The sequence below is a fragment of the Xiphophorus hellerii genome, chromosome 14 (assembly GCF_003331165.1).
Source record: "Xiphophorus hellerii strain 12219 chromosome 14, Xiphophorus_hellerii-4.1, whole genome shotgun sequence".
In the NCBI taxonomy this organism is placed as follows: domain Eukaryota; kingdom Metazoa; phylum Chordata; class Actinopteri; order Cyprinodontiformes; family Poeciliidae; genus Xiphophorus; species Xiphophorus hellerii.
Window position 1 is genome coordinate 15,921,020 of NC_045685.1, and position 27,318 is coordinate 15,948,337.

The 27,318-nt window shown below is 38.8% G+C and overlaps 1 protein-coding gene across 42 annotated transcripts in view; it reads left to right on the forward strand.

Moving 5' to 3' along the window:
- The window catches only part of LOC116732739 (receptor-type tyrosine-protein phosphatase delta), a 459,528-nt gene that overhangs the window by 153,624 nt on the left and 278,586 nt on the right, over window positions 1-27,318 (forward strand). For all 42 annotated transcript variants that reach the window (XM_032583123.1, XM_032583122.1, XM_032583125.1 and 39 more), the window contains exons 5-6: window positions 20,729-20,803; window positions 26,179-26,292. The gene's annotated coding sequence lies outside the window, so the exon portion shown is untranslated. The remainder of the gene's footprint in view (window positions 1-20,728; window positions 20,804-26,178; window positions 26,293-27,318) is intronic.

Below are 27,318 nucleotides of genomic sequence, written 5' to 3' on the forward strand. Positions count from 1 at the left end.
TGAGGGGTGAACAAAGTCCAAAAGACAAACTTTCACTGACCTCTAGAAAGTCTGAATGACTATAAAATTACAAGTATGTTTCTGTTCTTGTAGTTATTTTTTTTTCTAAATGAGGTGTAATTTACAAACCAACAGACCTGCATAATTCTCATGAGTAAATTGTGCAGACCTGCTAAATCTTGCCTCATTCCCTCAATCTGTTCAAATGCTACGAAACACCAGTGATCTCAAGAGGAAAGTAAAAACATCCCTCCCCCCTCAAAAATAAAACCAGCCTTCAGCTGCACCAGCCAATATGCTCCTTGGCTTTAATTGTAAGCATGGATTGTATTGCAGAAGGACAGCAGGGCAATGAATTGGAGACATACGGGCTGAAATCTGGCGACTGTGATAGATGGACATTTTCCCTAACCATCATTCCCACTCTGCCTCTTCTATGGGAAAACATTTCCAACATGTGACAGTCGAAGGAAATTTTAGTCTCCAACTAAAACGCTGCCTTTCATCAATCTCTTATCTGCGACCCATTCTGAGCTGAATGCGGTGCGCATTTGATTGCAGTGAGATGGGCACCTGCCCATTCATGTGCACTACAGCGGCCTGTTGTTGGTAAGCTAAAGGGACAGCGACAAGCACTTAGCTGCTCCCTTAGCAACCAGTCCCATTTCCTTCCTCTTATCTAAAGTGACAAGAGGAGTTTTCCATCTCTTCTATGCCTCAGGCTCATCCTGCATTATCTCCAGCACTACATGCTATCCTGTGTCCCCAGCTCTTTGGTCTAAAAATATGTAAAAAAAACAAAAAAAAAAAACGTTGACAGTAATGCTCGAGTTTCTACAATGTCAACAACTTTTGCTTCTCAGATATTCATTAAAACTTTTGATATCAACTGATGATGGACTTAGTGGGCAGAAAGCAGGTGGGGATTCAGTGGAGGTCCATTTTCTTTCTTTCTTTTGTTATTTTCCTCTTGCCTGTAGTTACCATTCCAATGCAGAGCGTGCAGAGAATGCGGAGTGACAAAACATGAACTAAAGCAGACGCTCTAATGAGATATTGATTGCCCACACTGATGCTTACACTTTTGCCAATCGAACAGTGTCCAAGTCCACCGTAAACAATCAAGTGTCTGCTCGAGCACTTTCAGAGATTGGTGGTGCAGTTTAGGTACATCTGATGTTTGAATGAGATAGTGGTAATTTTTTATAGTAAAACCAGCACATATGGACAGGACTGTCCACACTCACTAACACTTACGATTCCCACAAAATAAATACAACCATACGCTTTCTTTCTGTATTATACTGTATATTGTCTGAGCTTCTGTTAGTAATCCATGACTTCAACCCATGAAAACATCAACTTGAACTTGTTTACACATGGAATTTTACATTTTTACTTTTAGCAAAGCTGAATCAGAGCTAGATAACAAAATAAATCCTATGTATATCAAATATGACTTAGAAACTTTTCTTCCTGATTTAACACCTTCAAATTGGGCCTCTGTCTCTTTAAAAAGTCATACTCTTTCTGAAACTCCGCCTTCAGGAACTCATCGCAACATCACTCTATTAACTTTTTAAGGCTTTTACCAGCGTTCCACCACCAAGTAGATGGTATCATGAGCTCAGCAGATGTGCAGTTTCGCCAGGTGTTTGCTAATTGTTTCTGGCTAGTTTGAAGAAGTTGAGTGAGGGAGAGACGCAGAAAAACGAATGCTAGGTGGGGGGTGGGGGAGCTTGGAAACTGCTGCTTCGCAGTTTCCAAGACAACACTCCAGGTATGTTTTTAATGAGCAAGTGCCATTATTGAATGATGTAAGGCTCAAAGAAGTCAATTTAACTTGATTCTGCCCTGTTAAGAAAAGCACATCTGTAGCTACAACAAAAAAGCTACACGCCTAAATTTATTATATTTCCCAGGTCAACAAACAATGTTTATCTTGATACAGTGTAAACAATGCTGAAGGACATTAACAAGAATCTCAGCGTATTCCAAGTCTCAGATAAAAAATAAAAAAATAAATTTTTCAAGCTTTTTTTCCCCCCACTTGTGCCAGTAAATATTGAAGTCCTTCACTATTTTATGCTAGCATGTACTCTGGTTTCACAGAGAGGAACAAAGTAACCCACATTAACATAATAGGTATGGACCATTGCATTTAAGAAGCTTCACAATAAATCTGAAACTTTTACACTTCACAAAGGCAGCACAAGCTGCACACATAAAGAGGATGATGCAGGCTGCTTCAACACTTAAACTCCAAGAACAAAAACAGATTCTCCTTGAGACACGGACACCAGAAAAACAACACAATTACTTTCTACCCTTGCCCATCCTCTTTCTTTTGTTTTTTCACTTCTTTGTGTCCAATGATCCCAATTCTTTTTTTCTTTTTTTTTTTAGCTTCATCTAAAATGTGTGTTAATTAGAAAAAAAAAATGCCCTAAGGGGTTTAAGTCGTTTGGAAGCCATTCATTATCCATGGCTTTTTTCTTCTTCTTATAGCCAGTGAATGCAAATGATTGTTTTAAACTACAAATGAATGCTCAGCCGGAGCTTCCTGTTGTTTGCGCATTGGCCTGGCTGAGCGCTCCCTCATAATGAACCGGAGGAAGCTGCTCCACGTTGGAAATCAATAGCGACGAGCCGCTTTAAAACTCTCAAGTTTGAGCCTTTGATAACAGGGAATACATTACCGCCGTTAACTAGGGCTTCTGTCCAACCAATCAGCATGCAGCTCACTCACACACAGCCTCCATTTACCGTTGCCCCGGACCTGCTCCACTGCCATTACAATAACAGCGCACATCAGAGGCACGGACGAGGAGTTGGTTTATTTATCGCCCTGATCATTCCTGCTCTGTGAATTTATCAAAAGTTACAGTTTTATTATGGCTCATCAATAAATCTTCAGACTGGCTGTGACAGCAGCTGTGAGCTAAAAAGATTGGTGCGCTATCAGCTCTGTCTGTCCTGTAACTCCTTCAACCTGTATCAAGATTTCAAGTTTCTTATCTAGCGATGTAAAAAATATATATATATATTAGGGCTGTTGTAAAAGAATATTTTAGTAATCGAGTACTCTATAGAATATTTTTACGATTATCCGAGGAATCAGATCTCTCTCTCTCTCATCGCCATTCCTACTGTTCGCTCCAAAACCGTGACGAAGCGATTCCGACGCCACAAAAGTTGTCGCACCGGAAAATTCAACAATCCTTATTTGTCCCCCAAACCCTCACAAAACGCCGCACAATTCATCACTATGTTGCTAGCGCTTCACAACAACTCATAAGCGGAAGTAAGAGCGCTGCCCACCACAAATAATGATCCGGCCAGAACACGGTGCGCTTGCATAATAAAACATAATTTAACAAAGCTTCGAGGCAGATAAGTTTTCCTCGATGAATTTTAATAATCGAGGTACTCGAATCATTCGAGGAATCGTTTCAGCCCTAAAATAATATGAGTAATTGTAGCAACACTGAGGGCTCTTGTTAAATCTACTAATGCATCAGCGCAGGATTGAGAAGAAATAAAGTTTTGTCCACACACATTTGTACCCCTGGTCAAAATATGTACATTTTTAGAATAAAAATACATTTATTTTTTTGCAGCAGCATAATCTCACACTAAACACTCCAATTTGAACACAATTATTTAAAATATACTTTTATAAATTAGAATATAATATAAAAGTTCATTTAAAAATACTTTTTCAGTGGGGTTTTTGACACCCTTGATACGGTTTACTGACCGTTACATCAGGGGCTGCCAAAAGAACACAAATACTTTTATGTGACATTAATACCCTGTTTTTTTTTTTTTTTCAACAGAGATAGAAAGGTGCAAGACACTGATCTCTAAAAAGCTGCATTCAAGGACTAATATCCTTCATTTATGTGTCACCCACTCCACCACGACAACATCTGGTGCCACTTTACCTGGATTTTTATCTTCAGACATTTTAAAGCAAAATGTGTTCATTGTGGATCATTTATACTGTCAATGAAGACACATAGATTACATGGCCCGGATCATATGTGCACTTTTTTGCACCAGAGCCATTCAAAAAATAAAAACTATGGTAGAAAAAGGCACTCAAACAACAGGCCATTTTGAAAATTGGTCAACAGACATGTGGCCATGTTGTGTTTTACCCCGGAAAAAAGCACTAAGGCTTTTTATTCACCTTTACTGGGAATACCAGTAAGTCTGGAGCACCATATAGAATTTAAAACTATTTACCGCTTTTTGCTGGCAAAAAGTTAGCCCTTTATAGTTTGTCTTGGACATATTTTCCCTCCATAACTGTCACATGCTGAACCATAATAATGCCTGGGATGCGCTTGTTAAGTGCTTTCTGTCTTTCTCAGCAGTGCTGAATTGTAAATGTGTGGAAATAAATTGGAAGCAAAAAAGGTTGGACTCTCCCTTCTCTGTGTGCCATTAACTAATTGGCAACATTGTGCACATAGTAAGGACCAGGAAAGGCAAGAGAATCAAGAGTCATCTTCAATGTTTGAGGGTGAAACAAATTTTGATACAGTAGAAGAGCTTCTCATGCATTCTAATTTGTTACTCTACACTATAGTGTAGTGATTCACCGTTTTGAAAAACCTGGGCAATCAATAAATTAAATTGTTCAACCTGTGGCCTAGCTACATAGATGCTACCTTTTTTCTGCAGTCACATATCAATAGAGCTTGCATGTAAATAGTGGCATTTCTAGATTTAATGCCTTGTGTAGCACATGGCCTAATAATTGCATGAAGGAATACCTGGACCCAGAGGTGACATGTGTGATATTACGTCTGTGCTGCAAAGCTCTTAAGGGTAAGAATAATAGTCGCATTGGATCTCCTGTGGGAGGATACGGGGGCTGAAAGCTATTTATACAGATTATAGCTGTGAATTAAGTGAAGGATGGAATGGACTATGGGTCTGATTTAGTGATATGCCATCATGAAAATATACCTTTTGAGGTTGTTATTTTTTTTTGTAAGTTCTATTATTTCCAAGCGTGGCCATTGACTTCTTAAGTGACTCCATTTGATTCGAATCTCCCTTTACCGTTCGTCTGTGCTTCCTGGCTTTCTCCCATTGAAGTGAATTTCAACCAGGCCAATCAGCAAAAAGAAGAAGTTTTGAACGCTGATGTTGATTTTCTGTGCTGCTTTTATTCCATTGCCTGTAGTTTTAGCAATGGCATATGCCATGTAAAATCAACTTTCTTGAGCTTTATATCATGTTTTTTTGATATGCCCTCATCAAAAACATGAGGCTTTGATTCTTCCATGCATGTGTGAGATATCCTTGATTCCCGCATGGCAGTCATTCTTGTCCCCAGAAGACTGCTGGAGCTGAACTTCGCCATCATAGAGAACCCCTTCCCCACTCAACTCCTCCAGACTAGTGCCAGCAGCAATTAGCCAACACCTGGTGGAACTACATGTTTGTTCAGCTTATCACTCTATACTATACCACTTTATCTCTAAAGCACTTAAAATATAAAATAACATCTGATCGAAATGATGTACAAAAATATTTAAATGAAGAATAACAATAAACTAGGTATAAGAAGAAAAAAAAAGAACTACTACTAAGTCGAATGATACTAAAGCAGTTTTGGAAAGAGTTGGAGCTTCTTAAAGAGACAGATGCCCAAATTCAAAGCGTCAAATTACGAAGTCAAATTTCTTTGGAGTTATATTTGATATATACAACTATAACAACTAAAAGCAACATAGTTACTTGTTTGTGCTATAACATGGCATTATGTACTTGGAGAATACATAATAACACATTTTTAATGTTTCTTTATTGTTTAATGTAACTAAATGCCCAGTCTTGGTGTCACAACTACACATTCACTCCAATTTGAAAATACAGGAAGTAGTGGTAGGAGTTTTCCAACACTCACTATATCCAATACATTGTTTTTAGTTTCCTTCAGTTTAGTCAGCTGCAGTGACAATATGTCTAAATATATTCCATTCAAATATGGAAGAGGTTTTAGTAATCTTTACATTACCCTTATTTTTATATTATCCAATGCAATACATCCGTTTACATCAAAGGAGGACATTAAATACGTCAATATTTTTCAATCTATCTTTTGAGCACAGAGTCTAAACATTTACATGGTTAACATTTGAATGCACATTGCAAAAGGCCAGAGACCTTGTTCTCATCATCTCCCCTTAAATCTACTGAAAGATTTAGCTAAACCCTCCTTGACTTGAATGCTTTCATGGTTTCAAGAGAAACTTGCTCCCCTGTGACATAAGGGATGGCCTTTTAAAACCAATTTAAGCAACACGTTTCCAGCAAAGAATTTATAAGCTCCTTTATATGAAGAAAAACAAAAACAAAAAAAACAACAAAATCTTTATTTGAAAAACTTATATGTTATCCTTTCCTGGGTTATTTTTGGATCACTGCAGTATTTTACTGACAGGTTCCTCACACAAGCTATATTCTTTATGTTCCATATATCTCAGTATCTATCATTTGGGTCAAATTACAAAAGTCTTAGTTTCAGAATATGCAATCTAACTATGGTTCACACACTGGCTGGATGCTTGCACTTCAAGTGAAATATAAAATTGTCCATATCTACCTATAATTTTTCAGTTTGACATACTTCTAGTTTGGAAATGATATCTTTGGTTACGTTTTGAATTCCTGCCTTGAGTTGTGTTCTTAGCATGCTAATGTTGGAAATGTTAGAATGCTAATCCTTATACCCTCTTAGCATTAATAAATAATGAGCCATACTTCTTCTAAGTACCTGCTTCTGGTTTAGCTGTAGACATGCTACTACTCTAAAAGCAGTTGTTTGACGCGACGTATTTAATGGCTTTTTAAATAAAAGCATTCATAATTGTTTATTGAATGTTGTTCTATAGGCCATGTTGCAGTCAATGCGTGGCTGAAATGAGACGTGAAAAATGCATAAGGGGAAATAAGTATCATGTCGCAAAATTGAATGTCTGTGTTATGGAGACAAATGATTATAGGAGGTTTTCAGACAAAAAAAGAAGTAAAACTCCTGCTGTCTGTCACTTCACATTCAAGTGTACATTCTGTTACATTTTGCTCCTGTTTGGACCATAATTATGTAGTACAGCTGCTCTAGAGCAGCGTGGGAAATGTGAAAGCAGCTGGCTATCCACTTTCTTGTCGCATAAAATTTGGGGATTGCATTGAGTGACAGAGTGAAGATTTTGAAACGGCTCACAATTTTGTTTCTAATTATGATTTTTCTCTTGTAAAATATATTTTCCCACATTTATTTTGTTCTTTGCCAGATTGTTGTGGCGATCTTACCAGTCCTGCTCCTGTATTCCGCAGTAGCCTTAGTTATGTTTGTCTTTGTAAGTTTAGGACTTGTTACACAATTATTTTGGTATTCACTTCTTGCTTGTCTTGTTCTTCGTTACTTCATAATGGATGACAGACAGTTTGTATTATCCAAATCCATAAGAAGGTCCGATAAAGTTTCTGGTAAATAGTTATTCTAGTAGTTACTGAGATCTGGTTGAACAAAACTAAATCCAGTTGCTTAATCCTCTGTCCTGTTAGTGACAATTATTTTAATGTGTGTGCTAAAGCACAGAAAAGTCTGAAAGTTGTAGAACTGAAGTTTGAGATCCATATACTGAAGTTGAGCTGATCTTGTTTTCATATATTGCTTCATTTTGGAACTTGGTCTTTGAAGTGTTAATGCAAATGCTCTATTTTTGAATGTAATGCTTTGTTCCAGGCAGTGGCTTTACTCACTGTCAGTGTGAGAATGGCATAAAACAACCAATGAGAAGAAGATTTAGGTTAGCTATAGCACATGAAATAACTCATTGGGGAATCTTTGATGATGCCACGTTCTCAATTGTCATATATTAGATAACTTCTGAAGGCAATTTCTTGGACTAGAATTTATCTAAGGGCTTCTGAGTAAAGTGGGCTGAAAATATTTTTAAGACTTTCTTTTTTTTTGTGAAAACCGTATGTTCTTCTCCCCCCTCCCTACTCCTCTGTAATGCACTACTAAAAATTGTTTTTGGCAACAGAAGTTGAGGCTTGTAGTTGTAATTTGAAATGATGTGAGAAAAAGCTGAATACCCTTTTAGAGGAAATGTGTTTTGATGTAAAATTGTGCTTTGGGAAAGAAATAAATTGCCTAAATAAAAACTTGTTCAGACAACACACCCACCATCGCACTTGACTGGGACGAAAAGAAAAGGAAAAAAAAAAAAGCTTAACAGAGGCAATTTTAATGAGCTTCTTTCCCTCTCCATCTATCAGGATGAAATTAGGACAGCACTCAGCAGCTGAGGGGAGGGAAGCTGGGAGAATGGGGGCACATGGCAAAAGGAAAAAAGTCTTCATTAAGGACACTGAAGTGGAGGTAGGAGGAGGAAAAAGTGGACGAGGGGGAGAAAAGGAGGCGAGAGGCTTAAGTGATCCAGAAATGCTTCGTCTCTGCCACCTTATCGGAGAGACAAAGTTATGCTGGTCAGAGCGTTTGTTATTCAAGCTAATCCCTCATCGCGGTTTTTCATCAGGTTTGGCATTTGGCTATCTGCATTAATTAGACGATCAAATGAGCACGGCGTTAATAACCAACACACAGGCTGATCATGACTTGGGGAGAAAAGGTGGATGCTGTATCCTTTGCCCATCACCCTTGTCTTTGTGCGTACCGACACCTTCTGCAGCTGCAACAACATCCCGTTTGCCTGGGCCAGGTTTCATTTATTGATGATTCAGGCTGTTTTTAGTGCCACTGGCGATAATGTACTGTCTGCATTTTGGGAGATAAGTGTGCTTGGGCGCGATAGTTTGGACTTGTTTTGGATGTCTCTCCTTTCTGTCTTTTATTTTTATCTCTCTGCTTTTGTTTTATCCCACATTTTTCCTCACCCTCCTTTTTTTTTCTCATGCTCTGCTGTTCGCTCTATCTCACCTGTCTTTCTGTGCCTTTTTTTTTTTGTTTCTCAGAGCTTCCCAGAGGAGAATAGGAGCTGCTATCTCTCTTTTGCACACTCCACTCACTTTTAGACTGTTTCTTCATTCCTTACCTCCCACCCCAAAACTCCTTCATCGCATATCAACAGCAGGGTGAAAAGCCCCTCGTGACTAATATTCATTCACACTGTTTCCCTCCTTCTGTCTCTGGCTGTGTCTCCGTCTCTCTGTACCACTTTCAGGTTACAGCTCACTCTTTAATATTCTGCCGCTCATGCTCATAATGCCTTCTTCCTCCTGCCTTTTGCCTCTACATCCTACCACCTTCCACTGTCTTTAATATTCTGTCAGTCAACCAAACGGCGGTTCGTTGAACTCAGTCATAAGTCTCAGATCAGCTACAGTTACGGAAGGCATTCTGTCCTTGACCTTTCTTTCATCTCTGATCTAAATGCTTTACTTTTTCTGTGTCTAAAGCGGAAACAATCCTATGTAATGCCTAGTTCCATTCATTTTCTCACCGCTTTATGATTTATAGTTATGTTGCTTCTGTTCTTCACTATGCTAAAGCTATCTTTTGCTCCGTGTTTTGAAAACAAAATTCTTGAGATCTGTTTTTCTTTAGTGAGCCTCTCTGGACTTCTTAAATGTAGGTAAGCAAACATATTTAGACAAATATGTAATGCTTTGGACATTAGCCTGAAGAGACTGAAGGACATAGTAAGTTTGCATAATCCAAACATCTATTTGTAGAGCTCTCATAGGACAGAAACAAAAAATCCCAATGGAAAATAAATCTCTTCTTCTTGTTCTTCTGGCTAACAAATCGCTAGTATTGGCTAGATGCCATAGTGAGTTTCAAAAAGTTTGATCTAAAACAACTAGCTATTTTTCCCCAGCTGATAATATGTCCCTCCAACAAGATGAGATACCACCAACAATTAGCTGAGAGTAGCTATGTTTCCATTGTCCATGAAATTGTGCAAATTGGAATTACAAAAATAAATTCACTGAATAGAAACATTTTCAAAAGAAATTCAAGTTTTTGGATAAAGTCTGAGCGGTAGGATGAGGTGGTTTTTCAGCCATGTTGATATTGGTGTTTTTCGCTAAATTGCAATAGAAACACTTTTTTCACATTAGTTTGTATACATCACTATTGAGCTTATTTGTAGGAGCTGGACTCTAAGGACAATGAGCAGCTGGCTCCACCAGAGATCACACAGCAGCACACAGTTCTTCAAAAGTTGGATTTGTCATTCGAAAGTGTTGAATCCTTAGCTCTTCTGTAAAATAGCAGACTTCAATTTCCCCAAAATGTTACATAGATGCTCCCAACGAGTTTGTTGCTCCAAAGTCTGAATAAGACCCTAACATCTCTTCTGACGGTTGATAGATGATGTGTGCACTGTCACACATTCGGAACAAGCTTATTTATGTGTGATTTTAATTGCAGGTTTTATTTAATGGAAACACCACAATTGTGAAAGTGTGTTTCTTAAACATTTGTTGAATATCAAAAAGTTTTTTTTACACATTTGTAAAGGAAACAGTGTTAGCAATGAGAGAATGTACACTCTACAAGAACTCGCTTTTTTTGCAGTCCTTCATGATAAAATATTACTCAATTAAGGGTGTACATTATTACAATCCATAAAGATGAATGGATTTTGTAGGTGACAAATTGACCACAAAGCTGCACAGCAAAAAACCACACTTTGTGTTTATACACAACAGTTTTTTTTGTGTGTGAACATGAAAAAAAATATCTTTTCCACTTTGCAGTCACTCGTAAATAAACCATTGTTTGATGTTGACATGCTTTGTAATTTCAAATCATCTAGTTATACTTAAAAATATGTTTAGTTGAACACTGGTAGAGGTAATAAAAAGGTTGTAAGATGCCAATGCTTCCTGGCTTGCCAATTATAAATTTGCTTCCCTAACACCAGAATGGAACAGTCCCTCTCCAGCATTCTTCCATTTAGGAGCCTGCAGCTTCAGTTGGAACGTGTCGCTCCCCCCATTAAATCCCATGTTATCTGAAGATTTTTATTTGTTCTTCAGGCATTTCTCGCATCTCCTCTGCCTTTGCATTCACTCCTCTCTCTGCTTGTCCCATCTGTCCCTCGTTGTCACACATCAGTTGTGTGTCGGTGACTGTTCGGAATATGTCAGCGCACCGTCTGGTCACCGACGCTTCATCCTGAACTGTACTTCATCTGTGAATGTTCCTTTCTATCTCATGCGATCTCTTTTTGCTCTTCTGTTCTCATTGTAAACAACTGATAATGTCTTTGAGGTATTTCATCATCTGTTTTGTTGTGTTCCCTGAAAACATTATTATTATTTTTTTGCCTGAAAATTGATGCGGACAGGCACACATCCTCAGCCTTTATCTTTCAACTTTCAAAACCCAGAAGCTCTCAAGTCCTCTCTCTTTAGAGAGTCTGCACAAAAAGCTCAATCTTGCAGTCAATTTATCAGGCGGCCAAGTCGTCATTATTTCGTTCACACTGCCATGATCTTGCTATCATTAAAATTCATCCCTTACATAACCATCAAGGACATGATACCTCTTGCTGAGAACAAGAGCAGAGTACACAAACATCCACACGTACACACTCGCTGTCTTCTTTTAATGTTTCTATACGTACTCACTTTCTCCACTTTGGGGAGACGCATTGATTAAACAGGAGAGAATGCACAATGAGCTCAAGCTGAATCCAAACGGTGTCCTATTTATAAAGCCTGACAAGTCACACTGCCATATTTTTTTCAATGCAAAAAAAAAAAAAAAAAAATCAGACAGTAGCACCACCAGACCTCATGTATGGATTGTTAGGATCTTTTTATAGCAGCACATAATGTTGCTGTTTTAAGACTGAATCAGAATTTGCAAGGTCTGGACAAAAGTGAGGTAAAGTGTTGTTTTTTGTTTGTTTTTTTTTCTAAAGAAGAAAGCTGCATCCTTGTGTCTGTGTTTGTTTTCGGTTTTGTGAGATGGTGCTTTGCATAATAGAACTCCAGCAGCTCTATGCAAAGAAGCGTGTCTGGCTGCAAACTTCCTCTTCTTTTGGCCGGGCCACCAGATGTGATCTCTTGTTTGTTTCCTGTGATCATATGTTAGATGGACAATGAAGCTGGTGAGGTGAACCGGTTACTTGAAGTTGCTATTCTTTCCCTGACGTTTGATTTTAAAATTTGTCATGTTGTTCCGGCTTGCTGAGTCTCGTATGGCGGAATTCAGGGAAAGGGCTTGTGAGTTCATCAGTAGTCGACACAAGCAGATAGCCGATTGTTCATGCATAATCGGCTATCCCTCTATACTTTAAAGTTCTTTACTAATAAAACTCTTCAAAATGTCTCTGTTAATATAATACCCCTAAATAAAGTTCAGTGAACCCAACTGCATTGCTTATTGTCTAAAAAATAGGCGTCCATGCCACTTGGCTGTCTATGTCAAGCTGAGCAGGACGGTATTGATCCGAGATGCAGACACAAAGTCCTTGATGATTGTGGAGGAGCTGGACTGATTCAAAGATCAGGTGGGAGAATCTATTCACGACAAGCTCTCCAAATCTGTTCTTGGATCTATGGAAGAATGCGAGAAAAAGTTCTGTTTGCAGTTTGCCAGAAGTCATACACAGTATACAACAAAAAAACGTGCTCTTGTCACGTGTGGCCAAATCTGAACTTATTGGCTTGAATTCACTACACTATGCGATTGACTTTTATGGCATGTTCTCATAAAGTTCTATCAGAATGCAACACTTCATTATTAGTTAATTAAAACCTCTGTTTCTCTTCCTCATTACCAGAAGATTCCTGTGTGATCCTCAGAAATTCCCTGGCCAGTGAAAGAAGACGGAGCATGAGTGAAAGAAACATTAATGTAGCATTAGTGAGGCAGGAAGGAAACGCAGGAAAGAGGCTGAGAAGCTCAAGAGTGATTCAGCCATTGTTACTCATCCCTTCCGTTTTTGCAAGAGAGCTCATGTAGCGTGTATTATAAGTACTCTCCTTCCGTTGTTCTCCTTTAATCCTGTTAGATAACTATTTTCCTCCCCTCCTCCTTCGGAGTCGTTTCTGTTCCTTTTCTCCTCCTCCACTTCCTCCTCCGCTTCCCACTGCCCACTCAGCAAACGGCGAGCCCTACTGTACGCTTACTGCCATGAGAATGGCCATAGTGTGCCTAAAGATGGAGGGTGGGGAAGGGGAACAAAAGAAGAGGTGAGGGTCTGAAAGCCAGAAGCGAGCGCGGGAGATGACAAACATGTGGAAGTGCTGGTAGGAAGGTGTTAGAGAAATCTGCTGGTCGATGCAGGCTCATTTGTTATGAGGAGGGATGAGTGTGGATGAGAGCCAGGACGGAGGCAAGTGAGTTGTGAAGTGGAGCCTGCACACAGCATCGTAGTTGAGATGTGCGGAGACTAGCAGAAGAAATGGAGTGCGAGGGGTGGAAGGATATTCAAAGTTGAATAAATAAAAGCTGGTATAGCGGTGCATTAGGGAGGAAAAATGGTGTACTGACATTAAGGTGCATGTGTAACCTCAAGACAAAGCCGTCTTTTTGTTCCCCATTTCTGTACTCTTTCACGGCGTCTTATGAAAGGAGGATCGTGTTTGAGCACAGTCGGCGTGTTTGTGATGCAATGTTTCAAACCTGCCTTGTAATCGCCGGGCAAACAAAATCACCAACCTCTCCATCAACACGCAACCAGAGCACACTTCTACCTCCATGAGGACTGTGTTTCACATAAGTTACCGTCATACCCCTGGACCCCTCTATCATTTACATGAAGACAATAACAAATGAGGCCGCTTCAGGGCCGTATCCTGGCACGGCGTTGTGCCTTCGCCGATCGGTGCAGCCACTTAGCGCAGGTGAGGAGGAGGGAGTCACGTTCCCGCAGCTCCTCTGTAAAGTCAAAAAAGTGGGTCACAAGCAGAACAAGGAGGGGAAATTTGCTAGATCAATGGCACAGACTAGTGGTGAAGGTGTGAAACTGACAGGGAAGGAGAGCTTTGTGTCGAATGCAAGTCAGATTCAAAACTCTCTCAAATTCTCCTTTTTATGCATATTTAAGCAGCACCTTCATCACCTTTTACTCACATAGGCTTCATACTCTGACTTGCACTCTGACCATCTGCTCTTTTCCACTTTCCCTAATAAATAAATGCTGCACAGAGAGAAGATAGTAGAAGCGGGAATGATCTGCATGACCCAAAAAGATGCCCTGCATGTTCTCTGACTCAATAAATCAAAGGAGGAAAGAACAAGTCTGCCTCCATTTTTTTTGTCCTCAAAGGTGATAAATTTAATCCAGGTTTGGTAATGAGCAACCAAAGATTTCTGTTCCAATAAGCGGCTTTACAAGGGAGGAAAATCGTGAGCGAGCTGTAGTGGAAAATCTATTTCATTCTTTCCTCCCTTCTTGCACTTGTGAGGTTTGACATTCTTTGGGGAAACTGGACTGTTGTGCTTGAGAACAACAGTAACTGAAAATATGCAACAAAGACGACAAATGTTAATTTTGGATAATGAACGTGTTTCTAATTCAGAGGATTTGTAAGCCATATGAACATACAGTAAATCATAAAAACAACCTTAGGACATGTTGGCAATTTGTCCACCACCAATTTCAATACATTTTATTGGGGTTTTATGTCACAAAATAACACAATGTGGGCCATGTTTGTGAAGTGGAAGAAAAATAAGTAATTTTCAACATTACAAATAGACATCTAAAAAGTAGAATGAGTATTTATAATTATAGAAAGTCTTTTGGGTTATGTCTCTACCAGCTTTACACACCTAGACTCTAGACCAGGTTATTAAACTCATTTTCATTTTTGGCCATATCTAGATCACGGATGTTCTCAAAGAGCTGGTTGTGGCAGAACGTATTGATAAATCTCCCCATTAACAGACTGTTGAAACATTAATCAATAGAAGTCTCTGCATTCGATGAGCGATTATTGAAATTAAATGTCGGACACCTTTACACATTGATTTAATTTGCCGGTAAACAGATAAAAATTGCAGCTTTGATTTGAATAATGCAACAGTATTATTATCTTGAAAGTTAATACTTTAATGTTTGTGGTTATGTGACAAAATGCGTAAATATTTTTAGGAAGAACGCTTGTAAAAGCCACTGTATCCATTACTTATGGGTAGAGCCAAAGTCTGTGCAGCTTTGAGCAGTTTTTATTCAATAACTTCCCTTCTTTCTTCCACCTAATCTGAGCTGTAATAATACCTGTTATTGCAAATCAGCATTAGAGAGCCTTCTTAGGTTGACCTCAAATGAAAGGGGACTGGAGGATGTAGAGAGTGATCTCAGACCTGTTAGAAAGATGGGAAACCTTTTAAGGTAACTCAACCAGTCGTCTGATTGACGCGAGGTGACGCAGTGACAAGAAAGGTGGTCTTTTAAAAGGAGGATCAATGCTATCATTTTTTCCAAAGCTGAATGGGGAAAAGGATGGCATATAGAGGCGTAGAGTTTCATACCAGTGTCAAAAGAAAATGGAGCCACCTTTCAGCATTTTTTCTACTTTACCTAATTCTTCCGCCTTCTTCTTAATGCCTTGAAGTCTCTCCTCTTCTGTTTCCTCAGCCTTCATAGCTTTACCACTTCCTTTTTATTTTTTTCTGCTCCCCACTATGTCTTCCATACACCATCTCACCCAGCCACTGTTTTTGCCCTGACTGCATGCTTATCCTGTTTGTGTTGATTACATATTTGAATGATTAACATTATATGCACGGCGAGCAGATTATGATAGCCTTTGGGAAGGAGCAGTTTCTGCATGATGGGAAGTTTTCAGCCTGATGGAAAACATGACTGATAAGTAGGATTTAGTAGAAGAAGCGGAAAGATGGAGTACAAAGATCTCATCTGCGCTCAACTTTTTATCAGCCACAGTACTAATACATGTGTAATCCTTAGGATTTTTTGCTTTTAAAGGAAAACATAAAATTGACTGTTAATGGGAGGGTACACTGCCTCGAAAAAGTAAAATACATTTAAGGTTGTAGATCTGAGACAAAATGTCAAAAACTATTATTTTCCAAGGCATTGTCCATATAACATAGTAGGGATGCAGCAGCCAGTTTTTTTTACTAAACTCCACATAAACATGACAAATTTAGATTCAAATATATAGCTTAATGCCTGATGAGCACATTTTATTAATTTTACCCTACTTACCTAAGCACATGTATTCTGTTAACGTCAGCGTGACTATGCGTCAAAAACATCCAAACTTGCTTCCCCCTAAAGTGCATCTTTTTGCATAACGACTCTGAATATACACATGATGTAGCAGCACTTAAGTAATTCTGCAGATAGACGGGGGCTGAATTGGTACACACGCACAGAGAGGAGGACGTGAAAGGCATATCATTTTCCAAATGCTCATTTTTAGCTGCCGTGTTTTGGGCATGGTGCAGCCGAGCTGACGCGCTGAAACACAGAGTTTTTGACACAATGGTGTCATCGTCGAGGACTGTGATGTTCAGCTCACACAAGCAAAAGCGCTGCACCTGCTGGTAGCACACGAGCGCAGACAAACAAAGCGTTATCAAAAACTGCGTTGCAATTAGTGTCTTTGGGAGATGTCGCGAATCTTTATGACTCATTTGCTTTACATTGTTTCATTAAGGAGACGTGTGGCATATGGTATCTGCTAAGAAAGGCTGCCACAATCTGGAAACTGCAACGGCAGTGTCAATTTTTTTAGAAGGGTAATAATAACATGAAAGTTTCTTCTCTTTGTACTCAGTGTTGGAGTATTAATTTCATCAGATAATTTAGAATAATCTGGGGTTAATGTGTAAAAAGTTACAGTTCCCAAACCACAGCTAATTACAATTAGATTTTTGGCATCTTTCAGTTTATGTGCTGTTGTTAGATGATGTGACTTTACATACTAATTTCATCCTTAAATATATCATTAAATAGTGCAAAAACTTTCAATAAAAGTCACAAATGGATAGAGATAAAATAATGGTCCAGAAAACTGTCTTTGTAAGGTCAGATACAAAAGGTCTCTGGGTGGATCAGTTGGTAGAGCACATGCACATTGTGCTGAAGCTGTATTCCTCAACACAGTTGTCCTGGGTTCAATTCCCGGTCTCAGACCATTTCTTATACGTCTTTCCCATTTTCTTTCTTCCCCATTTCCTGTCCATGCACTGTTAAGGAAAGCCCTCTAGAGCCAAAAAATATCTAAAAGAAAAATAAAAGTTTTGGCTAAAGAAAGTGGCCGTTCAGAGTGCTCTATTCAAGCATATTAGTGGAAGGTTGAATGGAAGGATAAATGAAGTAGAAAAAGTTTCACAAGGAGTAATTTATTCACATGATGTGAACTGCAGCTGAACTCATTCCTTTTAGAGCTACCAGACATCTATGCATAACATGAGCCAAACTGCTGGATTAGTTATGTTAAATCTTAAATGAACAACAAACATTGTCAGAAGTATCATACCTAGGATTAGAACAAAAAAGAGAATGGGACTGTTGCTCAGTTTTCCAAAGCCATCTTTTCAGATGAAAGTAAAGTTGACATTTCATTTGGAAATCAAGGTACCAGAGTCTGGAGGAAGAGGCATTGAATCTTCCACAGTCGGTGGTGATTTGGGGTGCCATGTCATCTGCTGGTGTTGGTCCACTGTGTTTCCAAAGTCCACAGTCAATGCAGCCGTCTACCAGGAAATATTTCTCTCTATGCTTCCTTTTGCTGACTAGCTTTAAGGAGAGGTTGATTTAATTTTCCAGCAAGTCTTGGCACCTGCCTTCACTGCCAAAAGTACCAAAAGCTTGTTGAATGACCATAGTAATGCTGTGCCTGATTGGCCAGCAAACTATCCTGACGGTAACTTTAGAGAATCTATTGTGTATTGTCAAGAACAAGAGAAGACACCAGAACCAACAAGCCAGATGACCTGAAATACAGGATTTCAGAAGGAATTAATTTTGGGGTTTCATTATCTTTAAGCCATATGCATAAAGATTCTGATAAATAAAAGCGTAAAATATTCACTTTGTGTAATGAATCTATATGAGTTTTACTTTATGAAATAAGTGATGAAAAATATTGAACTTTTTCAAAAATTATTTTTGCTTTTTAAATGTACTTCTAGTTAGAAATTCCTCATGACAGTGCAAAATGTATTAAGCACTTCATCCATCAAGACAAGTAATCGTGTTCTCTAAACTGATCAGGATAGGGAGGTAAATGCTAATTTTATTGTACTAAAATTTACCTTAGCATTCTGCACGCTAGCATGGCAGTGATAACATCACTCTAGAGTAACATTATAATAACTAGATTAGCATTAGCATCCTCAATCTGATCGAGCTAAAAAATATGAGGTGTTCTGACTGATGTAGTGTAAAACAGTAACATTTAAATAGTAACAGCATGCTATCCTACGCGTAACAATGATAACATTAGCCTTTGCATCCTCTGGAGAACGTTAGCCTGTGTTAAATTTCCACTGCAACATACCAGTTACCAGTGAGAGAGTGAGAAACATGCATTGGATTTGTAAAACATGGATGCAATTTCAAGATAGGTGATAAATATTCATATGGTTTGTGGACCAAAACTGTTCAGAGATATTTTGTGTGCTATTCAAAGGTGTGTGAGATTACACAATTTCAGTAAAGGGGTAACAGGTCAGTTTCACGTAGAAAGATGTTACCTCAAATTTACATGTTTACTCTGGTATATCCTGACTGACACTTGGCACATAATTATGTATCCCCACTGTGTTGAAGTAGCGTTGCAGAATGCAAAAACACTCAGTTCTAATAAAATGAGTAAATGAATGAGTGAACTATCTTGTGCAACATGATGTTATGAGCATTTCTGGATATTTTATATTCTGTGGCATGCCTGAAAATTTACACAATGTGCTCATGCATTAAGCACTAAACCAGCTGCAGTCGAACGTCATATTTACAGTTTTGTAGAAAGAAGCTGTCTCAGTGTTAGTGTGCAGTGAATTACCACTCGATTATTACTATGTGAGATCTTCTAAACATTCAGGTGTGGCACTGAAAAAAAAAAAGCAAATAAGGCTTACATTTTATCCAATTGCTGCCACTTGGCACCCGTTTAAGAGGTCGTGTGTAGACAGGTAATATCTTCACCTCCATCTCAACATTCTGGTGGTTTTACGAGTTGAGCCGCTGTCTCTGTTGGTTACTGTTCAGCGGAAGGTCATAAATGGACGATTTATGTCTGAAGTGCAGCCAGGAATGCTGATGGTACTGTCAGAGAGCAGAGATACTGTCTGGTCTGACTCATATTTAATGGAATCTGTAACGTCCACAACTCCATGTCCTAACTCATGCACTTCACGCTGTGTGCTCACACAGAGAGAGGGAGTTAACATCCTCCAGCTGAGCGGCGGATATTATATAGAACGGCATAATATGACGGATAAAGATAAGGCTGTAAATTGGCTCCCTTGTTGCACTAAAAGCAGTTTTTGCACTTTCAGCGTCTTGCATCACTTTCCAAATCTAATTTAAGCGCGGAGTCTACTGCCGGCGCCAAAATTAATCGTCATAGCAAGAGCGAAGAACACTTCATTAGCTCCCAGCGTTCCAGTGCAGTCTGCAAAGTATTACCTAAATGAAATGCATGAAATTAAACGCATGAACACAGTCTGACAATGTGATAACTATAACAGAGTTCATTAACGTAACAACAGCTAATACAATGCTACATCGATTAGCACCTACTCTCCCCTCTGTGTCTGGTATCTGGACTTCCACAAACCACCCTTGTTAAGATATGGGCATTTTAATTGCTGCAGACAGGGGTCCATTAGCATAGCTTCTTGGGTGGCTGTGGCCATGTTTCTCTAAATCATTAAGCTAATTATACGAGCTAATTAATCAGTATGCTTGGAATGAGGTGCAAGAGCGGGGCTGCTCTTTGTTGGCTTGCATAATGAAAGGAGACCACTTTTAGATGAGAAAACTGAGGAAAGGGAGGGAGCAGAGCAGAACTTTGATCTGCTAAGTAAACATATGATTTCGTGTTTTTTTTTTTGCATATCAAGCACTCGAGCTACGAAGAGATAAACTTGAAAAGTAAGAAGGAATGTTCTGAAAGAAAAAAAACCGCCTTACTGATGCAGAATATTGGAGATGGTCAGGAAGGGAGGTTTCTGACATCCAATTATTGGTGTCATTTTCATGCAAGATAACGCACAGACTGGGGAAATGTCAATCACCGGTGCAGCTGTGACATTCTAGAATGCGCTTTACTTCTCTCATCTTGGTTAGTTCGATGCTGGACTACAAATAGCGAAGACAGGCATGGGCTGTACGTAGTTTTGACAAGGTTTCATGCACAGTTTACCACTTTCTCAAAAAGCTAAGGTTGTTCTTTAAAGCATGCTGTCACTGTCAAAAATTAGTACATACATGAGAAATCATCCTACCAACCTTTCTTTATTTTAAGATGAAGGTTATGTCAGCACACGTTGCTGGAGCCCATTTTTAGCTGCTCTTATTATGCACAGTGGGGAAAATCAGTTTATGAAATGTGCTTACACACTTAAAAAGAATGTGCTGATAACAAAGCTGCGAGTGTGTGTGTGTGTGTGTGTGTGTGTGTGTGGTTTTCAATTCATGTTTATCCCTGCTTTTGTTTTTTGTTGTATAAAACATTACGATACACTAACGCATAATAAATCCTCACCTCTTTGTCTTTTTGCTTCCAGGGAAATTCTGAGGAGTTCTGTTCTGTCTTCGCTCTTTGTCTGAGGCAGCAGTCACAACCGTTTGTTCCAAACAGGGTAAGATCTACATTTTATAATCCTGAAAGAAAAACAAAATAATAAAAAGATCATGAAGATTTTTTTTGCTTCCATTTCGTTTTTCCCACCAAACTTTTTCCAGTGCAACTACAGGCAAGAGCTAGTGCTGAAAACAATTGTAATTGTGGGCTTGTGGAGACTAGCAACTAGCAATAAATTAATAAATTAGGTAGCAACGAATTAAATGTTTGAAATTCACACATCTACTTGCAAAAGAAGTCCTACAGAATACACACTTTGTGTAGGTAGTTTCTGTTCGCTATGATTCTCTGCTAAAACTGACACTATGACATTGGAAAGAGCAATTGCTTCCTAGAAGTGACCTTTTTCGTAATGTATTGATTTGTCTGTTCTGATCAAAACAGTTCTATGCTTTTTTTTTTTTTTTTTCTAAATAACATCTGCTCCGGCACAAATCCTGGTTTACAATGGAATTACTTTAGTTGTGGGGCGGGAGAGGGTAACTTCTATCGATGCATTTCTTCTTCTAAACAAATATTTTTCTCTGAGTTCAAATATCAATATGCCAAACAATATGAAAAGGAAAAGGGTAAACAAGTGAAGCCAGAGAAATCAAATAAGGGGTCAGACAACTAAATGGTGTTAGTATGGATTAATGCACAGAAAGCATGCATGTCTGGACATGATCTATTGCTTAGTCACAGTAAATTGGTTTGCCTTTTGATATTTGATTTCTTGCAATAATTCACTTTGGTGAATAAAGTAAGTTTAATCTCTTTGTCTCAGTCAATAGTGTGATATAAAACCACAACTCGCATTTTATTCAGTCTTAGTTACAGATTTTATTGTTTTGCCGACTGAAAATATCAGAACAGCACGGATTAGAGAAGCTAACGCATGCTAATGGTGCCCTCTGGAGTGCAGAAATCACTACTGCTGCTGGTGTTTGTTTGTCACCGAGAAGAGAATGCGCCCACTCACACCTCTCCCAGCATTTTCCCTGAGGACTGACAGGTGCTGTCAGCAGTTTGTGGCAATTTGAGCACACATGCAAGCAAACACACACAGAGATGATTCCTGAGGAAAATCAGCAGTGAGCTCACCCGATTCGTGACCCAGAAGTGCCTCACACTCACCCTCGGTGTCAAAATAATTGTACCATTTACCGTGTGCAGTGTCACACATAAAGTACCACTTAACTCGCCACTCATTAGTTCACACAACCACAAAATGCTCCATATGCTCTCATAAATCAGCTCCTCTCAAAAATGTCTCATTATCATCGGCTTAACAGCGGTCTGGTCGGGATCATTAAAAGTGCAGTTCGTGTCCTCTGGAAGTTGAGTGAAGTTACCCACTATCACAGTGGTGTTTTTCAGATCAGTGAGCAGCGCTGCGGTTTCCCCCCCCCCCCCCGAGGATTTGCGGGTGCAGCTGTAATTGGAGCGTTTGTGTTGCTGTGAGTTACTGTTCCCTGGGTAGAGGCCAGCACAGAGCAGAACATTCTTGTACACGTCCAAAGGATTTGCTGTGAACTTATCAAGTGCTCTTGCAGGGAAAGTAACGTGGAGATCGAATCATCGATGGACTGTTTCCCCTTTTTAAGACGAGGCTCTTTCTTTAATTCTCCTTCTTACTCCCCCTGCCTTAAAATGTACAGGATTCCTTGTTTTCTGTTTCCCATGCAGTGCTGGGAACAAAAACTAATCCATCTTCCAGATTTTTTCTGGTCTGTTTTTATCACACTTATTTAGATCAAAATATATGCGAAAAAGATAACGTGCAATTACAAAAGCAGTTTTCAATTGATTTCATTGTCATAGAGAGAAAAAACTGTCCACATTGACCCGAAGAGCCGTTTTTAAAGAAAGTTATTAAGTTGCAATGTTTTTTTGGGTCCAATTTCATTTGCTACACTCAGGCCAAATAACTTCCAATCCTGTACAATGAAGAATACAAACAACTAGAGCTTGCATGCCAACATAAAGTAGACTGAAAGATAAAAAAGTAGCACTTAAACTAATCTAAGGAAGTATAAGGAAGGAGAGCCCATGAAACCACCTAAAATACTGCAGATGTCAGTATTATGTTAAGTCGACTTTTTTGAGCTTTACACTATGTTATGTTACTCCCATGTTATGTTGCATCAAAAACACACCTGGAGTGCGCATTTTTGAGAAATCGTTTAATGTCGCAGGGCAAGTCACTCAGCTGTGCAAAATGCCTGGTTGGACCTAGTGCTGCCTTCAAGGTGCAGCTCCTCCTCAGAGCTGCAGTTTCCGCCTCACAGAGCATTCCTTTCCTCAGCGCCGCCTCGATTCAGCTCCACCAGCCAGCAGCACTTAGCAAACACCTGGTGGAAATGCACATCTGCTGAGCTCGTTGTACAAGCTACTTCTTAGTGCAACCCTGGTAAAAGTGTTGTTAAAGGGCTAATAGAGGAGAAATGTTGCGATGACTTCCTGAAGGGAGAGTTTCAGAAAGAGTCAGAGATTTTAAAGAGACAGAGGTCCAAATTCAGGATGTTAAATATCGGACAATTTCTTCTATTATATATTTAATGTACAGTACAGACCAAAAGTTTGGACACACCTTTCTAATTCAATGGGTTTTCTTTATTTTCATGACTATTTATAAGGCAAGAAATCCCACTTATTAACCTGACAGGGCACACCTATGAAGTGAAAACCATTTCAGGTGACTACCTCTTGAAGCTCATCAAGAAAATGCAGAGTGTGTGCAAAGCAGTAATCACAGCAAAAGGTTGCTACTTTGAAGAAACTAGAATATAAGGGGTATTTTCAGTTGTTTTACACTTTTTTGTTTAGTGCATATTTCCACATGTGTTATTCATAGTTTTGATGCCTTCAGTGTGAATCTACAATGTCAATAGTCATGAAAATAAAGGAAACTCATTGAATTAAAAGGTGTGTCCAAACTTTTGGTCTGTATTGTATATCAAATATGTCATATTTGATATATGTAGCATTTTCATGACAAATGAAGGTAACACAGTTTCTTGATTGTGCTATGAAATGACACAATGTGCCTGAAAAACACATAATACTGCCCCTTTAAAATCAGTGTTCTTCATTAAAACATTAGTAAAAAACTGAGCAAAAATGGGATCCATGGAGATTCAAAGTGAAAAAGTCCACTGATCAACATTTCCAGAAAACCTTTTAACTGATACCATGTATTCTGGGAAAATATTTTGTGACCTGAAGAAGCAAAACTGCAACATTTTAGAACGTGTTGGTCTTGTTATATCTGCAGAAGAAAATTCTGGAAAAAGTCCAGCATAGTGGCGTTGCTGTGATGAGCTCAAGATGGCAGGCTGCTTCAGTTTCTGGACAGCCTGCTGTAACTGATGGCTGTAACTGTTCTCTTTCAGAAAATCCTGAAAGAGAACAAATGTTACTTTGAGTTGTACTTAAAAAGAGTGTTTGTGCTTAAAACCTTTCCACTGTGACAGGATTAAAACAACTGCAAGAGTAGGTTAAAATTATTTCAAAAACTTATTTCCAATTCAGTCACCAAGAGTGGCACAACTCATTAGGGGTGAATTACTTCTCCACAAAGGGTCAGGTTGGTTTGAATGGCTTCTTCCATTAATACATAAAATCATATTTTTGCATTGATTCAGGTTAACTGTCTGACATAATAATTTGTTTGATTGCATAAAACATTGTAACTGTGATTTTAAAAATAACCAACTCAGAAACTCTCCTCCACAGCCTTGAGCTGTGCTCATTTTGAAGAATTGATTGGAGTCGTGATGGTAAAGTGATTTAAAGTAAATATGACAGGAAAAATATAACTTTGGTGGAAAGGCAAAAAAACCCTCTAAGTGCAGTCAAGTGAGTTTGACTAACTTTATAAAGCATAAAGTAAATGACAGAGGTAGGCTCGTCAGAGAAGCTCAGTCTGTTGGGAGTGGCATTTGAATGGGCTCTCGGAAAAGCATTGAGGCATTAAATTTAAATTGACTGAGCAGCTTCTTTGCAAAGACTTGAAAACACTTCGTAAGTGATGGTTTTAGTGCATTTTTACTTTGAATGTGCATCCATCTACCTGTCACATGCACTCGTGCTATAAAAAACTGAATTCAAACCTGTAGCAGGTCAGTTTAGGGGAAAAACAAATTCATTATACTCCCAAACCCTATGGAGAAAAGCCTATCAATGCTATTAAAACGACAACTGTCATGAAAAGATATATTGAAATCATGTATCGTACTGATCTAAATGTCTTTCCACTAGTGAAGGCATAAATGAAGTCATGAATTACCCTATAATAGCATCCAAACTTCTATGAGGTGTGACCTAACTGACCACTGGTCCATCCCGCTCCCTTGTAAGGTTAGAGAACCTGATATAATTGTGTCTCCACACTTCTTAGATTTGATGTATTGCTTCATGGCGGGCGTTGTGTCCATTTGAGAATGTGTATGCACAACCAGGCCTGTGTTGTGGGGCAGCCCTTGTACAGCCGGCTGGGATGATTTATTATATGCCTTGGAGGGATTTTTACTTTCATGAGGTCACGACTGGCATGTCAGCCAAGCATGGTAAACAGTTATTTTTATTTTTTTTGGGAGGGTGGGGGGGGGCTGCTGACAATGGGGAAACATGCCAAAACAGCAAAAACAAGTTCCACCTTTCTACAACTATCAACATCCAGCTACTTATGAAAATAAAACCCCCATCCAAAAATGCAATCCGCTTCAGTTAGTTTTGTTTTGTAATTTATACACTTCTGTTTCGCAGCAAAAACATCTAAATATATAAAATTAAGTTTAGTCTGGAGTAAATTAAAGTCAACATCAATTACCATACAAAACAATAAAATTATATATATATTATATATACTATTTAACTTTTTTCCCAAAGCGTTTTACAATAGAGAGAGTTTCAGTTGACTTTTTAAGGCCAGTTTGTATGGAGCTATTTATCTCTTTAAGTTCAGTCCATCACTTCAAACCGTTGACTTGGCAGCTCACCCTCATGTGGAGCCACTGAAGAACAGCAGCTCTCTTTGGGGAAAAAGAGACCTCCTATAAATCCTTATTCAGGGTTGAAAGAAAAGAAAAATGCAGAGTACTGAGCAAGTGAGTACTTTTTGTAGAGGATAAAAAACCAAACGTACATGGAGTTGGTGGCAGCGCCAACTCCATGTTGGAGCAGTAGCTTTGATCAAGAGAAACGCAATTAAACCCTCAAGCACTGGAGTAATACTCGATTTCCGCTATGCAGGCAGTGACGAATGCTAGTTTTAAAGAGAAGTTGCTTCTGATAGAACACCACAAGCTCATGCAAAATGTTTTAAAAGTTTCTCCAAACAAAGGTATATGAAGCCAGAACTGATCACACCGACTTGTCCTTCTCTCCTAGGTGGGGGCAAAGGGAGCTTTAGTTGCAGCGGTGTGTCGGCGAGGTCGGCCTGCAGCAGCAGGGGCAGCATGGTGGCACCTGCATGAGCCCGACGGAGAAGCCTCGATTCTCTTGGTGAGTTTGTGTTCTTTCAAATAAATGAAACCAGAATGTCATCAGGACAGCTGATTGCAACACTGATTTTAAATAAAATGTTAAAACAAAAGCATCATTATATATTTGAAGACAACACTTTAGATGAGAGTTCTAAAATCAACCATTGTTTGTTGGATAACAAAGAAGCTTTTGATTAAATTACATAATTCTTCCCCATCTGATTTCACTAATCAGGGAGAGGGAGATAATCTGACGAACAAGATTATCACAATCATAATTTGCAGCTATGTATTCATAATAGAATATTTTGTGATTTTCATGCAGTGTTTTTTATGGTAATATGGTAAACTTAAAATCACAATCATAATTGATATTGGATCTAAAAAGAGTATTATTGGCACAGAGTGAATAAAAACTGAGTTACATTTATCAACCAAAGAAAAAAATATTTTACGAGATAAAAAAATAGTCTTTTTTTTAATGATTGTGGTTCAGAATGATTTTTCTACCCATGAAAAACGTTTGCTTTTCATGGGTTACATCCTTAAACTATATTCACAATACTAATAACATATTTGAAGTTCAAAAATAGCAGTCGTTGCTGAAAAAATTACTGATGGTGACTAGGATTATGTTTATAAATAATGGAAGCAGGGTCCATTATTTCTGCTGTTATCAAAAGATCAGGATACATAACTTCAAAGATAACCAATTGCACCAAATTGTTGGCTTAGCAGCATTTCCTCATGCTGGGCCTGCATGTGGCAATTCTACGAGGCCGCCATTAAGTCACAATGAGGAGGCAGGGCAGGCGAAGTGTCTTAGTCAAGTGATATGGACGGATCTGGCTTTGAACCAGCAACCCACCGTTTATAGGCTGAGCCACCGCGTCCCAGGGGGAAGAAAGTAAATGAGAATAATGGCAGAAATAACTCCACTAATGGCCTTGCCTAAGAAAGAAAAACTTGTACAGCTGTACTTTCTATGGAAAAAAAAGGAGTAAGAAAATACACTCAGTGCTACCAATAGGTCTTTCACTGGCCG